The following is a 14696-nucleotide window of genomic DNA, read 5'->3' on the forward strand; positions in this document are numbered from 1 at the left end:
CAACACAACCTAATGCACGTGATAAATACTTACGTTCTCTGGGCAAGGACCGGTCTTAGAAATGCCAATACTCGATGGTATTTGTATCGTCTGATCCTTGCTCCTGAACCACTGGGAACACGACTCTCTTCACGCAGGTCCTTGTTGAAGCGGTCCTTCATCGAACGCCAACGTGTTTTTACTTTGTCCACTGTTAAAAAAACCCTTATGGTCAGAAAATGGACTTTTTGCCGTGCTCATCCAACTGTGTGTGATGAGAGAAACTCCATAGAGTTTCTTTCATCACACAGAGTTGAGTGAGCACGGCCAAGGTCTCTGCTGCTTCACACTGCAGTGCAATACTTACCAAATGCATTTCGGACCCGTGTCGTGGTGTTGTCCCAGCCATCCCACATCGCTTGGGCCACCTCAATCCACAACCGCCGGATCGTGGTGTTGTTCGAGTGCAGTGGATCCCGGCTGTCCCACAACGGGACTCGCTCCTGGACCAGGGTGATAAGTAGGTCATTGTCTATCAGGTTATGGTCCCATTGTGAAACCTGAAAGATAAAGAAAGTCATTAAAGTTTGCTCAATTACACATAAGGAAACGAAAGAAAAAAAGATGCTGAGAAATGGCATGAATAGGAAAGTCAAGATGCAAAAGGATTCCAGAAGGAAAAAGTTTAGAAATACGAGTGGAAAGAAAGGAAGTTTCAAGAATATTACACTGAGGACAGTCAGCCTTGTATACGTACCCGCTGCCGCCTTTCCACCGGACCTTGACTCCGCTGCTCTGACCCTGTCTCTGCCGCAGTAGAAGAGCTCTAAAAAAAAAGGAAAAATCACATTGTCACATGTGTTGATGTGACAGTGAATACTTACCAATCTGACGAGGCAAATACTCACCTCACTGACATGCTCCACTTCCGACTGTCGTGGCTGAAACTCCTCACCAGACGAAGAATCCGAAGATGACATTCTGATGCATGTAGAAAGAAAAAAATGGCAGAAATTAGGACATGTAGAGACAGAAAATAAAAAATAAAGGCATTGGCTACAATATACTCACATTGTTCAGAGTCTTTTCCTCCAAGATGTGGCCTGTCAGGGTGTCTTCAGCTTCAGAGTCTGGTGACAAGTGACCTGCAACTGTCCACACCCTCCCTTTTATCACCTTGATGGTGGGGGGTGGCTTATCAGTGTCTAGACATTGTTATCTTAATTGAAACGCATGCGTTAAAAAACGCAACAAAACGCATGTGCTAAAAACACATGCGTTTACATAGACAGCAATACGTTTTTTTGCGGCAAAAAAACGCCTCTAGAAATTACTACATGTTGCATTTCTGCAACAAAACGCAAGAATAGAAACGACGCATGCGTCGTCAAACGCGGCAAAACGCATACAAAAAAAAGCATGCGTTTTTAATGTTAAATATAGGAAAAAAACGCAAATGTGAAACCAGCCTAAGTGGGCTGCAGCTCCTAATGAATTAGGAGCTTCATACTCCAGTTAGCCAGTCACTAAGACTGGCTTACACAATGCCAGTCTTAATGGATCGGCTTCAATAAATTGGTATTAACCCCTTACCGAGCCACTTTGTAGGTTAACCCCTTCATTCCGTATGACGTACTATCCCGTCAAGGTGACCTGGGACTTAATTCCCGGTGACGGGATAGTACGTCATACGCGATCGGCCGCGCTCACGGGGGGAGCGCGGCCGATCGCGGCCGGGTGTCAGCTGCCTATCGCAGCTGACATCCGGCACTATGTGCCAGGAGCGGTCACGGACCGCCCCCGGCACATTAACCCCCGGCACACCGCGATCAAACATGATCTCAGTGTACCGGCGGTATAGGGAAGTATCGCGCAGGGAGGGGGCTCCCTGCGGGCTTCCCTGAGACCCCCGGAGCAACGCGATGTGATCGCGTTGCTCCGAGGGTCTCCTACCTCCTTCCTCCCTGCAGGTCCCGGATCCAAGATGGCCGCGGCATCCGGGTCCTACAGGGAGGGAGGTGGCTTACCGAGTGCCTGCTCAGAGCAGACGCTGGTAAGCCTGCACCGATGTAAGTGAGATCGGTGATCTGACAGAGTGCTGTGCACACTATCAGATCATCGATCTGTGATGTCCCCCCCTGGGACAAAGTAAAAAAGTAAAAAAAAATTTTTTCCACATGTGTAAAAAAAAAAATATTATTCCCATAAATACATTTCTTTATCTAAATAAAAAAAACAAAACAATAAAAGTACACATATTTAGTATCGCCGCGTCCGTAACGACCCAACCTATAAAACGGCCCCACTAGTTAACCCCTTCAGTAAACACCGTTAGAAAAAAAAAAAAAAAACGAGGCAAAAAACAACGCTTTATTACCATACCGCCGAACAAAAAGTGGAATAACACGCGATCAAAAAGACTGATATAAATAACCATGGTACCGCTGAAAACGTCATCTTGTCCTGCAAAAAACAAGCTGCCATACAGCATCATCAGCAAAAAAATAAAAAAGTTATAGTCCTGAGAATAAAGCGATACCAAAATAATTATTTTTTCTATAAAATAGTTTTTATCGTATAAAAGCGCCAAAACATAAAAAAATGATATAAATGAGATATCACTGTAATCGTACTGACCCAAAGAATAAAACTGCTTTATCAATTTTACCAAACGTGGAATGGTATAAACGCCTCTCCCAAAAGAAATTCATGAATAGCAGGTTTTTGGTCATTCTGCCTCACAAAAATCGGAATAAAAAGTGATCAAAAACGGTCACGTGTCCGAAAATGTTACCAATATAAACGTCAGCTCGTCCCACAAAAAACAAGACCTCACATGACTCTGTGGAGCAAAATGTGGAAAAATTATAAGTCTCAAAATGTGGAGACGCAAAAACTTTTTTGCTATAAAAAGCGTCGCTGGTTTCACACTTGCGTTTTTGTCTGCAGCGTTTTTTGCACAAAAAAAGCATGCGTTTTTTCCCTATATTTAACATTGAAAACGCATGCGTTTTTTGTACGCGTTTGGTCACGTTTTCAAACGCATGCGTTTTTTTTCTGCATGCGTTCATTTTCAGAAATACAACCTGCAGTATTTTCTTGCGTTTTTAAGCACATGCGTTTGCGTTAAAAACGCATGCGTTTTTATCGAAAAAAAAAAACAGAAAACACACTGAAAAGCCACCCACCACCATCAAGGTGATAAAGGGATCCAAACCCTAACCCTAACTCTACCCCTAACGTCACCCCTAACCGTTTAATGAACATTTTCTGACAGTCATAGTGCCACGTATTTAAGTGCCATGTATTTAAGTGCCACGTATTTAAGTGCCATGTATTTCAGTGCCACGTATTTCAGTGCCACGTATTTCAGTGCCACGTATCACGTATTTCAGTGCCACGTGTTTCAGTGCCACGTATTTAAGTGCCACGTATCACGTATTTCAGTGCCACGTATCACGTATTTCAGTGCCACATATTTAAGTGCCACGTATTTAAGTACCACGTATTTCAGTTGCACGTATTTCAGTTGCACGTATTTCAGTGCCACGTATTTCAGTGCCACGTATTTCAGTGCCACGTATTTCAGTGCCACGTATCACGTATTTCAGTGCCACGTGTTTCAGTGCCACGTATTTAAGTGCCACGTATCACGTATTTCAGTGCCACGTATGACGTATTTAAGTGCCACGTATTTAAGTGCCACGTATTTCAGTGCCACGTATTTCAGTGCCACGTATTTCAGTGCCACGTATTTCAGTCACGTTTAGGGTTAGGATTAGGGTTAGGGGTAGGGTTAGGGTTAGGGTTAGGGCTAGGGTTGGGGGTAAAGTTAGGGTTAGGGTTGGGGCTAAAGTTAGGGTTGGGGCTAAAGTTAGGGTTAGGGTTTGGATTACATTTACGGTTTGGATTAGGGTTGGGATTAGAATTATGGGTGTGTCAGGGCTAGGGGTGTGGTTAGGGTTACCGTTGGGATTAGGGTTAGGGGTGTGTTTGGGTTAGGGTTTCAGGTAGAATTGGGGAGTTTCCACTGTCCAGGCACATCAGGGGCTCTCCAAACGCGACATGGCGTCCAATCTCAATTCCAGCCAATTCTGCATTGAAAAAGTAAAACAGTGCTCCTTCCCTTCCGAGCTCTCCCGTGCGCCCAAAAAGGGGTTTACCCCAACATATGGGTTATCAGCGTACTCGGGACAAATTGAACAACAACTTCTGGGGTCCAAGTTCTCTTGTTATCCTTGGGGCTAAAAATCATTTTTGTGGGAAAAAAAAGATGTTTTATTTTCACGGATCTGCGTTATAAACTGTAGTGAAACACTTGGGGGTTCAAAGTTCTCACAACACATCTAGATAAGTTCCTTGGGAGGTCTAGTTTCCAATATGGGGTCACTTGTGGGGGGTTTGTACTGTTTGGGTACATCAGGGGCTCTGCAAATGCAATGTGACGCCTGCAGACCAATCCATTTAAGGCTGCATTCCAAATGGCGCTCCTTCCCTTCCGAGCTCTGTCATGCGCCCAAACAGTGGTTCCCCCCCACATATGGGGTATCAGCGAACTCAGGACAAATTGGAAAACAAATTTTGGGGTCCAATTTATTCTGTTACCCTTGTAAAAATACAAAGCTGGGGGCTAAAAAATCATTTTTGAGAAAAAAAAATATATATTTTCACGGCTCTGCGTTATAATCTGTAGTGAAACACTTGGGGGTTCAAAGCTCTCAAAACACATCTAGATAAGTTCCTTAGGGGGTCTACTTTCCAAAATGGTGTCACTTGTGGGGGGTTTCAATGTTTAGGCACATCAGGGGCTCTCCAAACGCAACATGGCGTCCCATCTCAATTCCAGTCAATTTTGCATTGAAAAGTCAAATGGCGCTCCTTCCCTTCCAAGCTCTGCCATGCGCCCAAACAATGGTTTACACCCACATATGGAGTATCAGCGTACTCAGGACAAATTGCACAACATTTTTTAGGGTCCAATTTCTTCTCTTACCCTTGGGAAAATAAAAAATTGGGGGCGAAAAGATCATTTTTGTGAAAAAATATGATTTTTTATTTTTACGGCTCTGCATTATAAACTTCTGTGAAGCACTTGGTGGGTCAAAGTGCTCAACACACATCTAGATAAGTTCCTTAGGGGGTCTACTTTCCAAAATGGTGTCACTTGTAGGGGGTTTCAGTGTTTAGGCACATCAGGGGCTCTCCAAACGCAACATGGCGTCCCATCTCAATTCCAGTCAATTTTGCATTAAAAAGTCAAATGGCGCTCCTTCCCTTCCAAGCTCTGCCATGCGCCCAAACAATGGTTTACACCCACATATGGGGTATCAGCGTACTCAGGACAAATTGTACAATAACTTTTGGGGTCCATTTTCTCCTGTTACCCTTGGTAAAATAAAACAAATTGGAGCTGAAATAAATTTTGTGTGAAAAAAAGTTAAATGCTCATTTTTATTTAAACATTCCAAAAATTCATGTGAAACACCTGAAGGGTTAATAAACTTCTTGAATGTGGTTTTGAGCACCTTGAGGGGTGCAGTTTTTAGAATGGTGTCACACTTGGGTATTTTCTGTCATATAGACCCCTCAAAATGACTTCAAATGAGATGTGGTCCCTAAAAAAAAATGGTGTTGTAAAAATGAGAAATTTCTGGTCAAATTTTAACCCTTATAACTCCCTAACAAAAAAAATTTTGGTTCCAAAATTGTGCTGATGTAAAGTAGACATGTGGGAAATGTTACTTATTAAGTATTTTGCGTGACATATGTCTGTGATTTAAGGGCATAAAAATTCAAAGTTGGAAAATTGCGAAATTTTCAAAATTTTCACCAAATTTCCGTTTTTTTCACAAATAAACGCAAGTTATATAGAATAAATTTTACCACTAACATGAAGTACAATATGTCACGAGAAAACAATGTCAGAATCGCCAAGATCCGTCAAAGCGTTCCAGAGTTATAACCTCATAAAGGGACAGTGGTCAGAATTGTAAAAATTGCCCCGGTCATTAACGTGCAAACCACCCTCGGGGCTTAAGGGGTTAATGACTGGGCCTCATTTTTAAAAACTGACCAGTATCATTTTATGAGGTAATAACTCCAGAACTCTTCAACGGATCTCAGTTATTCTGAGACTGTTTTCCGTGACATATTGTACTTTATACTGTGGCAAACTGGGGGAGTAGGATCAGAGGACAGGACTGATTGGCTGAGCAAGCTTGAAAAGCAGGGTGTAATTAATGTCAGGCTATATTCAGCTAAATTTGAGGCGTCTGTAGAGGAGCAAGTTCAAGATGAATTTCCTGAAATATATGGTTCCATGCAAATTCAAACACTTTGAGATTTGATTAACGGAAAAAAAAGTGTTCCCTAAAATGCCTAGCAGCTATGACATCACATCCTAGTTGATTACTATACCTTGTACAGTAGTGTTTAGCACACAGCCACACTGCAGGGTCATCAGAGATCAGCGGTGTGACAACACAGCATTTCTTCTTAATTATGCCAGACATAAATTCAGTAGGCCCAGAATCATAAACTGCTTTGTGCAAAAAGAAAGAAAAGAGCATGAACCGCACATCCCAAAATCATACGTTGATCTAAAGACGCTAGGCAAAAATTTATATACTGAACATGAGGTTTTCAGTTTAACATTCTGATCAGACTGTATAAAGCCCACTGCCACTTCACGGCAAACCTCGTAGTGGGTCCTACCGCCCTAATGGAGCAGAGCCGTGCGGCGACCACCGCCGCAGCGGCCATGCACCAGCAGGGCGGACGGCCTGTTGCCCTACAGCACCCATGCTGCGAGACTGAGCCCCCATGACTCCAGACCGCGCCGCCCCACCAGCACAAAGCCACAGCAACAATGGCCGCCACACAGCACCAGCACCAAAATGAAAGGAGCATTTAAACTCACCTTCCTCCAGCTCTTCAGTGAGAGCCAAAATGGGCTAGACCCCTTACTTTGCAGTCTCCTGCTAATTAAAACCACCTGTGCCAAATGGGAGGAGTGCTGGTCCAAGAAAGAGACAAGAACATGCTTTGTGTAAAAAGATAAAAAAGAGCATGAACCGAATCATAAACTGTTGTTTGAATTAATGACTATTCTTGTAGGTTGAATTGATATTTGCAATTGGACGAATGGTTATTTGCTTCGTATATCAGCTCCTAGAGTTTATTGTACTGCTATCATTGCAAATGGGATGCAGGGTCACTGAATAATGATGTTTACTGATATGTTGGTTAAATATTGTACTGGGCCATCCAGTTTGTTAGCTTGCAAACATTGAAGCATAAATTATAAATAAAGAAACAATGTCACATCTTTCTCTTGACCTCTTGATGCTGGCTAAAAGGATGATTGTGAGCTATATAAGGAGACTTTTTCCTCTTTTCCATGAGACTCTACAGGATGTTAGCTTAGGGGCCATAGCCCCATATGGAAGAACACAGATCTGCTTCATTGACCATCAGTGAACCTTCAGAGACATCTTGAGGAATCCAGGTTGGGACAATCAGGTTACCTGGCCACATACCTCACTGCCGTTGGATAGCTTCCGAAGCTGGTCTTTACCTCCTCTCTATGGTAGCCCACCAAAAACGGAGTGCCACTGGTAGGGGTAGTCAGCCCTGGAAGCAGCTCTAATCACGGCAAGTCAGCGGAAGGATGAGACTCTGTAATTTGCATTGTCTTGGGTATTTGCTGGGACTGTTCTATATGCAATTGTTTGTTGGTAGTTAACTAAATTATTGCCACACTGTTTTACCCTCTGAGTGGTGTTCTACCGATGGAAAGAGAGAGCGGGTATTCAGTGGTATGTGCCCTGGTCTATGCGACCGTCTTCACAAGCGGTTCATGTTTGACAACAGTCGGATGCAATGCTCGTAGTATGTATGACTGGCTTACATTCCATCTCCAGATTTTTCTGGTAAGACAGATCATATTGAAACGATATGCATTATCCTTATAGGCTACCTCTCTTTCTATCTCCACTTATCAGTATTGAAATATGTGCAAATGTATTCACCGCAAATCGAGGTATTGGGGAAAATGTGGCTTAGGCAGTGAATCTGAATTTCAAGCCATCATCTCTACTTAAAGAGTAGAGTTGAGCGAATTTAATCGGTATTCTGCTTATTTGGCAAGTTATAGCGCTTACCGAATAAGCTGCAGAGGGAACCCGGATACATGGAGCACGGCGGCTAATGAGCTGATCGGCGCCGCAGCTGCTGTGTCACGGCTGTGTCATTGTCACAACACATGCATGGAGAGTCTGTTTGTTGGGCTCTCCATGCATGTGTTGTGACTGTGACACAGCTGCAACACATGCAGATGAGGCGCCGATCAGCTGATCATCCGGCGTGCTCCAGGTATCCAGGTTCCCTTTGTAGCTTATTTGGTAAGCGCTATAGCTTGCCAAATAAGCGGGGACCCGAACAAATTTGCTCAACTCTTTTAAAGAGTAACTTAAAAGTGTTAAAATTTGACCAGACTGCATTTCTCCTAATATAAAAAGTTCAAGACGTTACTTTTTTTTAATATTTGCTCAAACCCAATCAAAAATAGCCTGTCAGACACTGGTGGTATTCATTATATAACAGATTTCCTAGACCGTAGGTTTTTGTTTTGCTATGATACATGAAGTGACATGCCCATGGCTAAATTTCGATTTTTTTTTTTTTTTTTTTAAATTGACAATGTTTACATTCATTTCTAAATAATGGAGAAAATGAAAATTTGTCAATTACCGTAAATTGAAACACATGCACACTTGACTCTAAAGGTAACAGCCAAGAGACTTTTCTAACAATTACATCCACAGTACCTTGTTCGCAATGACAGCCATCAAACCACCATAAGAATGACAACCACATTACTTAATTATCAGTCAGAGCCATGGTGTCTTCTTAGCAATGATATTTGTATTTTAGGGTAACTTTTCAAAATAAGCTGCTCTTTGTGGTCATGTGAGAAATAGCACTGGTCATTACATGACTTGTATCCTGCACTTTGTTTTACCTGTTTTCCATTCTGCAGGCTCTCTCTCTTAATTTGTAATTGACTGAGCTGGTGGGTGGAGACTGTTTTGATATCTCCTATACACATCACACAGAGAGATGTATTTATGCTATTAATTGCTTAGTTAGCACACAGATAGACAGAGAGGAAGCATGAAGAAAATGATAGAGTAGTACTGAGCAGTGTAAATGTGAATACATCTCTGGGGAGGTAAAAGACTTGTTGGGCTATGTTCACACTAATACAGAGCTCTACACTAAGCACTATATCAAGGTTTTTGTCAGAAAAAAAGATTTAGATGGGAGTCCCATCAGAGCCCCAACAGAAAAGGTCACTTTAATGAAGTCCATGGACGGACTGAGACTGAAATTCAGCCCTGGAAAATGAAATCACATAGGCCCGTGCTTTCAATGACCCCAAGCACCAGATGGAGATTTATTACTAATATTATAATGAATGGAGGAAAGCAAGACCAATAACATTGCTATATAAGATTAAATAATCATAATATCAAAATAATAATATTTCAATATTACAAATATCAACAAACAAACCATAACCAAATATTACCAGCATACTGATCACTAAAGGGGTTGAGGTTAAAGTCTATTCTGAATCTTCATGGCATACACTGTGAGGATTTTCCAGTGCCAGCATTGGGAGCAGCCATCATGTGACTGTAAGTATGTGATTTTCACACATTCCGACTAATTGTACTTGGTTTTGAATTTCACTTGTATTGAATGAGGCTGTTCATGTCTAGCTAGCACGTGACCAGATGTATGCAAATCACACTGTAACGGGCTGGGTGGTGGAACCACTGTGCTGAAGCCCAATGAAGACCTGGAGGCGTGTGACTAGGAGCCTCACCCAATCTGACCTCAGATGTGCAGCAGCTAACGACACTGAGATCCGAGGAGAGACAAGGGAGGTGGTCCAGATGCTACTACAGGACTGATATTGGGCAGATGGCAGCTAGCCTCTAGGAATGAGGGAACTGAGGTGAGCACTGGCAAGTGCAACTGGACTGGCTGCCGTTGAGGTGAGCACTGGCGGGAACAGCAGGCTGAGATACAAGCAGTGGAACCTGAGAACTTACAAGAGTCTTAGGAAAACAAACTCACAGCACAATGGTTTTTCACCAGTGCTCTGCAGACCATATATGTGTACATTGTGCAGGTTCTCACCAGTGACGTTCTCGCTGATTTTTGTCATTCATTTTCCCTTTTTCTTTGCATTCGGTCCAAACACCTTCTTCCATCCATAACTCATACCTGCAAAATGTAACACACAGATGTCTTCACTTTACTGATTTCCCAGGACCCGCCACTAATTCTACCACCTCTACACAAACCACAACTTGTGAAACCTTATAAGAATTCCCCTGTGCCTCTTTTAATAATGTCCCGTGACTTCTTATAATAATGACCCTGTACCTCTTTATAATAATAAAAAATATACCCTGTGATTTTCTTATATTATTAATAATAATAATAATAATAATAATCACTCCTTGCTTCCCCTAAAAATGATAACGATCCCACCATTGTACCGCCTTATAATAAAAACACTCAGTGCCTCTCTATTGTAATAATGCTCCTGAGCAGGCCCCTATATAGTATGATGGACCACATCACAGCCCCCTATATGGTATGATGGTCTACCACACAGCCACTCGTATAGTATGATGGTCCCTCCAACAGTCCCCTATATATTATGATGGTCCTCCTAACAACCGTATATAGTATGATGGCTCACCCCACAGTTTCCTAAATATTATAATGGTACACGTCACAGCCCCTATATAGTATGATGGTATCCCAACAGCCCCGCATATAGTATGATGGTTCCTTTCATAGCTCCATATATAGTATGACGGTCTACCTGACAGTCCCCCGTTTAGTGTGATGTTCCCCCCAACAGCCCCCTATGTAGTATGATGGTCCCCCCAACAGTACACTATACAGTAAAGTGGTCCACCCCACAGAGCTTATGGATCGCCCCCACGCAAGGGCAATGGGGTACTCGGTACCGGGTCCTTCGGTTCGGTGGATGTCACGGTGGCTAGACCCGGCCCGTGGCCCTTTGAGGGGCATCCAGTAATGACAGGACAAGAGTTTATAGGAATGATGTTCGTGACGCCACCTGTGGTATTCGGTCAGGGTGACTGACGCTGCTTAGGGGTCCGCTGGGGTGATGTTATGGCAGCTAGATGGTATACTTTCCCACAGGTGAAGAGTATCCCCAGGGCTTCCCAGAGTGTAGATGGTGGATGATGTAAGGAGCGGTGAATAACGAGGACACAAGGTTGCAGTCTCTTTACCTTTTACTGAAGGCTTCAGTGTCCACAGTCCTGGGCACCGGATCACAGGGTAGGCAGAGTCAGGCTGGTCTGAAGGCAAATCCAGAGTCTCCTTGTTCAGGTGGAATGCAATAGCCTTCTTATGCGCACAGTAACACAGTAGGTCCTCACTTGCTTAAGCTCTAATAATTATTACTCTTCTCTCTCTGTTCCCCGTGGTCGGATAGAACAAAACCCGTATGACTGATGGCCTGAGGCTTGTTTATAGGGACCCTAGAGACGCCCCGACCCCCACAATTTGCCACCGTGTCTTCTTAGGTATTAAGATCGGGCAGCCAACTTGGAATTGACTGTCCTGTCTCTGAAGCAATGGCGTAGAGCACTTTTTTCCCTCTGTATTCTGGCTACCAGAACGCACACCAGAAGGATGCAGCTTCTATTCGGTCACTATCCTCTCTGGTATCCACTTGTTGCTATGCCTTCGTTTCTCACTCACTACAACACGCTTCCTTTCAATGTCTCTCTCTTTGGATGCTGCCGCACGTGGGGCAGGCACAGCTCCGTGGACCCTCGTCTTCCACAGACCGTAATATGGATCTGACTGGAACACACTCCAGCCAGCTTCTGCCAAACTCCGTCGGGATCTGACTGTCTGTGCAAAGCTCAGTCAGCTTCTCTCTCTAACTTCCTAACCAACCCACCAGTTTTACCCTTCTGTGAGGAGTGGCCTAATAGATAGAACCTTTGCTCCCCCTGGTGGACTGGAGTGTGAAGTGTGTGGTGTGTGGCTGTGATACCTGGACAGAAGATCTCCTTTATTGCCTCCAGACGTAATATCACTCCCCCTGGTGGAAGAACGACATTACTGCAGCAACCAGGACTCTGGGGCGCTGCACTTATATACTATGATGGCCCAGCTCACAGTGCCCTATATAGCCTAATGGTACCCCACAGCCCCACAAAAATAAAAATCCAGACTCCTCATTCTCTGCAGTGCCTGTCTCCTCTTCTATCAATTTTCGCAGTGGATGCAGGTGGTGCAATGCAGTGAAGTCATCGCATCGCTAATGTCCCCTGCTTGGTGCTGTCCTCCAGCAGGCCACAGATGGATGGGATGCCAGAGGCCTGCTGGAGTAAGTGAGGGAGCCAGTGACTTTGTGCTCCATCACAACTTTTAACAGTATGGGTGTAGCGCCCCCACTGCCGCAGGGCCGAGGGGTACCCGGTACCGGGCCTCTGAGTCTCTGCTTCTGGGGTTGTCACGGCGGCTAGGCCCCGGTCCGTGACCCTGCCGTGGGGCGCACAGTGAATGATAGGTGTGGATGTTGGTGGTGCAGTTGTGGGGGTGCAGGTCGCGGTAAATAACGAGGACACCAGGTTGCAGTCTCTTTACCTCTTTACTGGAGATCTCTGAGTCCTCAGTCCAGAATATGGTTCACCAGGCTGCGCAAGTCCGGCCGGTCCAATGGCACCTACAGAGTTCACTTCACAGGTGGAAATCGGTGCCCTCCTTCTTAGCGCTATGTGTTGTAGTCCTTCCCTGCTATGCTTACGGAAAGTACCCCACAACCGTTGTGTCTGTTTCTCGTGTTCCCTCACAACTCGATTAACTGATCTTCTGCTAATCTTCCGTCCCTTCCTGATGTTACAGTTAGAACGGCACCCGTTTGTCGGGTAGGCCTGGAGTTCTTCCGGGACCCTAGAGACGCCCCTCTCCCGCAATTGCCTCCCAAGACTTCATAGGTGATTTAGGTGAGACAGCCCGCCTGAGACTGACTGTCCTGCCGCTGTTTAGAGTATTGCTTGAAGCTCTCTAATGAAATACTCCCTCGGCGTTCCGGCCACCGGTAATGCGCCTCAGTAGGGTGTTGCTCCGGTCTTACAGCATGACCCCTACTGGTATTCTCCTATTGCTTGATCTCGTTTCTCACTCAGCACAATCTATCTCGCTTCTAGTCCTTTCTTGGGTCCCGCCGCTTCCCGGAGCTGGCGCAGACCCGTTACGTTCTTTTTCAATGCCAAGCCTCTGTCAGGATCCCACCCCTGACAGAGACCCTACTGTCTCTTCCTCCACAACACCCTCTGCCACCAGGTGTTGCTTCGTTCAATCCAGTCAGCTTTCTCATCTAACTTCCTGCCTGACCCCCAGTTTACCCACTATGGTGGGGAGTGGCCTAATGAATAGCACCCTTAGCTCCCCCCGGAGGCCCGGCTGTGAAATGTATTGGTGTCTGTGATCCCTGATCAGATGAACTCCTTCAGTGCCATCGGACGCACCATAGCTCCCCATAGTGGCGGAGCCACAGTACTGCAATGACCAGGACTCTGGGGCGCTGCACTCCCCCCTGGTTAAACACAGTACTCTGGGACTGGGAAGAAAACAACAATACAGGTTAGCAAAAAGACATACAATTTTTGTTGAGTGCAAATAATAATAAGTATACTTGAACAGAGCTTCCCTTTATGGGAGGATACTTGAACGTTACAAACATGGTTAACATTATAAATTACAGGCTATAAATAACTCCTGTTACCCAACCGGGTATTCTACTAAGTACAAAATTGTTGAACAATAATTTAACATTGCCTTTAAGGATTCACACTCTAAATCCACTAAAGACCTTCCTATAATCACATTATAAGGTATTTTAACTTTCCCATTCGCCTTCTTTAAATCTGCAGGACCGCCTGTCCTATCGGCACCAGACCTACTGCCTCTCCTTTCTGTTACAGGACCGCCCCGTTCAGCCAGGGCCTACTGCCTTTTCAACTACTATACACAGTATAGAACATAACATTACTTTCAGTTTAAGAGCACTAAGTCATCTCTACATGACTCCTATGAGGACTCAGGGTTTACCTTCTATCCCAACTATCTATCAACATTATCTAAACATTTTCTATCGAACATTAAGCCTTCTCATTATCTTTCTTCCTTTCTTGCATGCTGGACACCACATCTATCTCTACGGGCCCACTGCATCCTTCTTCTATCTTTCACCTTTTAATTCTCAGAGCACATCATCAGTATTTCTTCACATTTAACTAATTAAACACATATAACTTTCTCGTACAAACATTATCATCACTTTTCTCTCATCAACATTATTGCTCCTTGTCTTAAGCAATATTACTATCGAAACGCGACAAATGAACATCCCCTTTAAGAGGGGACTAAGTCTCTGTGAGGTAGCGCGTCTTCTCAAGCTACCAGTCCTTACTCAGCAAAGGTTCCAGTGCGGTATCTTCGCAAAGAGTCTTTTTTAAAGTAAAACCAGTAGGGAGCGCCTTTAATAAGGTGCAAACTATTTACAAGAAGTTCGGATCATGCACTGTTCATGATTCAGCAGTTCTTTTCAACAATGAGGAAACAGGAAACAAAAGCAAAAGCAG

At 44.2% G+C, this 14696-nt stretch overlaps 1 long non-coding RNA gene across 1 annotated transcript in view; it reads left to right on the plus strand.

The window, feature by feature from the left end:
• The first annotated feature begins 9914 nt into the window (after positions 1-9914).
• LOC143785018 (uncharacterized) overlaps positions 9915-14696 on the plus strand; it is an 86632-nt gene continuing 81850 nt past the window's right edge. Inside the window, exon 1 of the long non-coding RNA XR_013217946.1 lies at positions 9915-10043. This is a non-coding gene — a long non-coding RNA (uncharacterized LOC143785018). The remainder of the gene's footprint in view (positions 10044-14696) is intronic.

The sequence above is a fragment of the Ranitomeya variabilis genome, chromosome 7 (genome assembly GCF_051348905.1).
Source record: "Ranitomeya variabilis isolate aRanVar5 chromosome 7, aRanVar5.hap1, whole genome shotgun sequence".
NCBI classification, from domain to species: Eukaryota; Metazoa; Chordata; class Amphibia; order Anura; family Dendrobatidae; genus Ranitomeya; species Ranitomeya variabilis.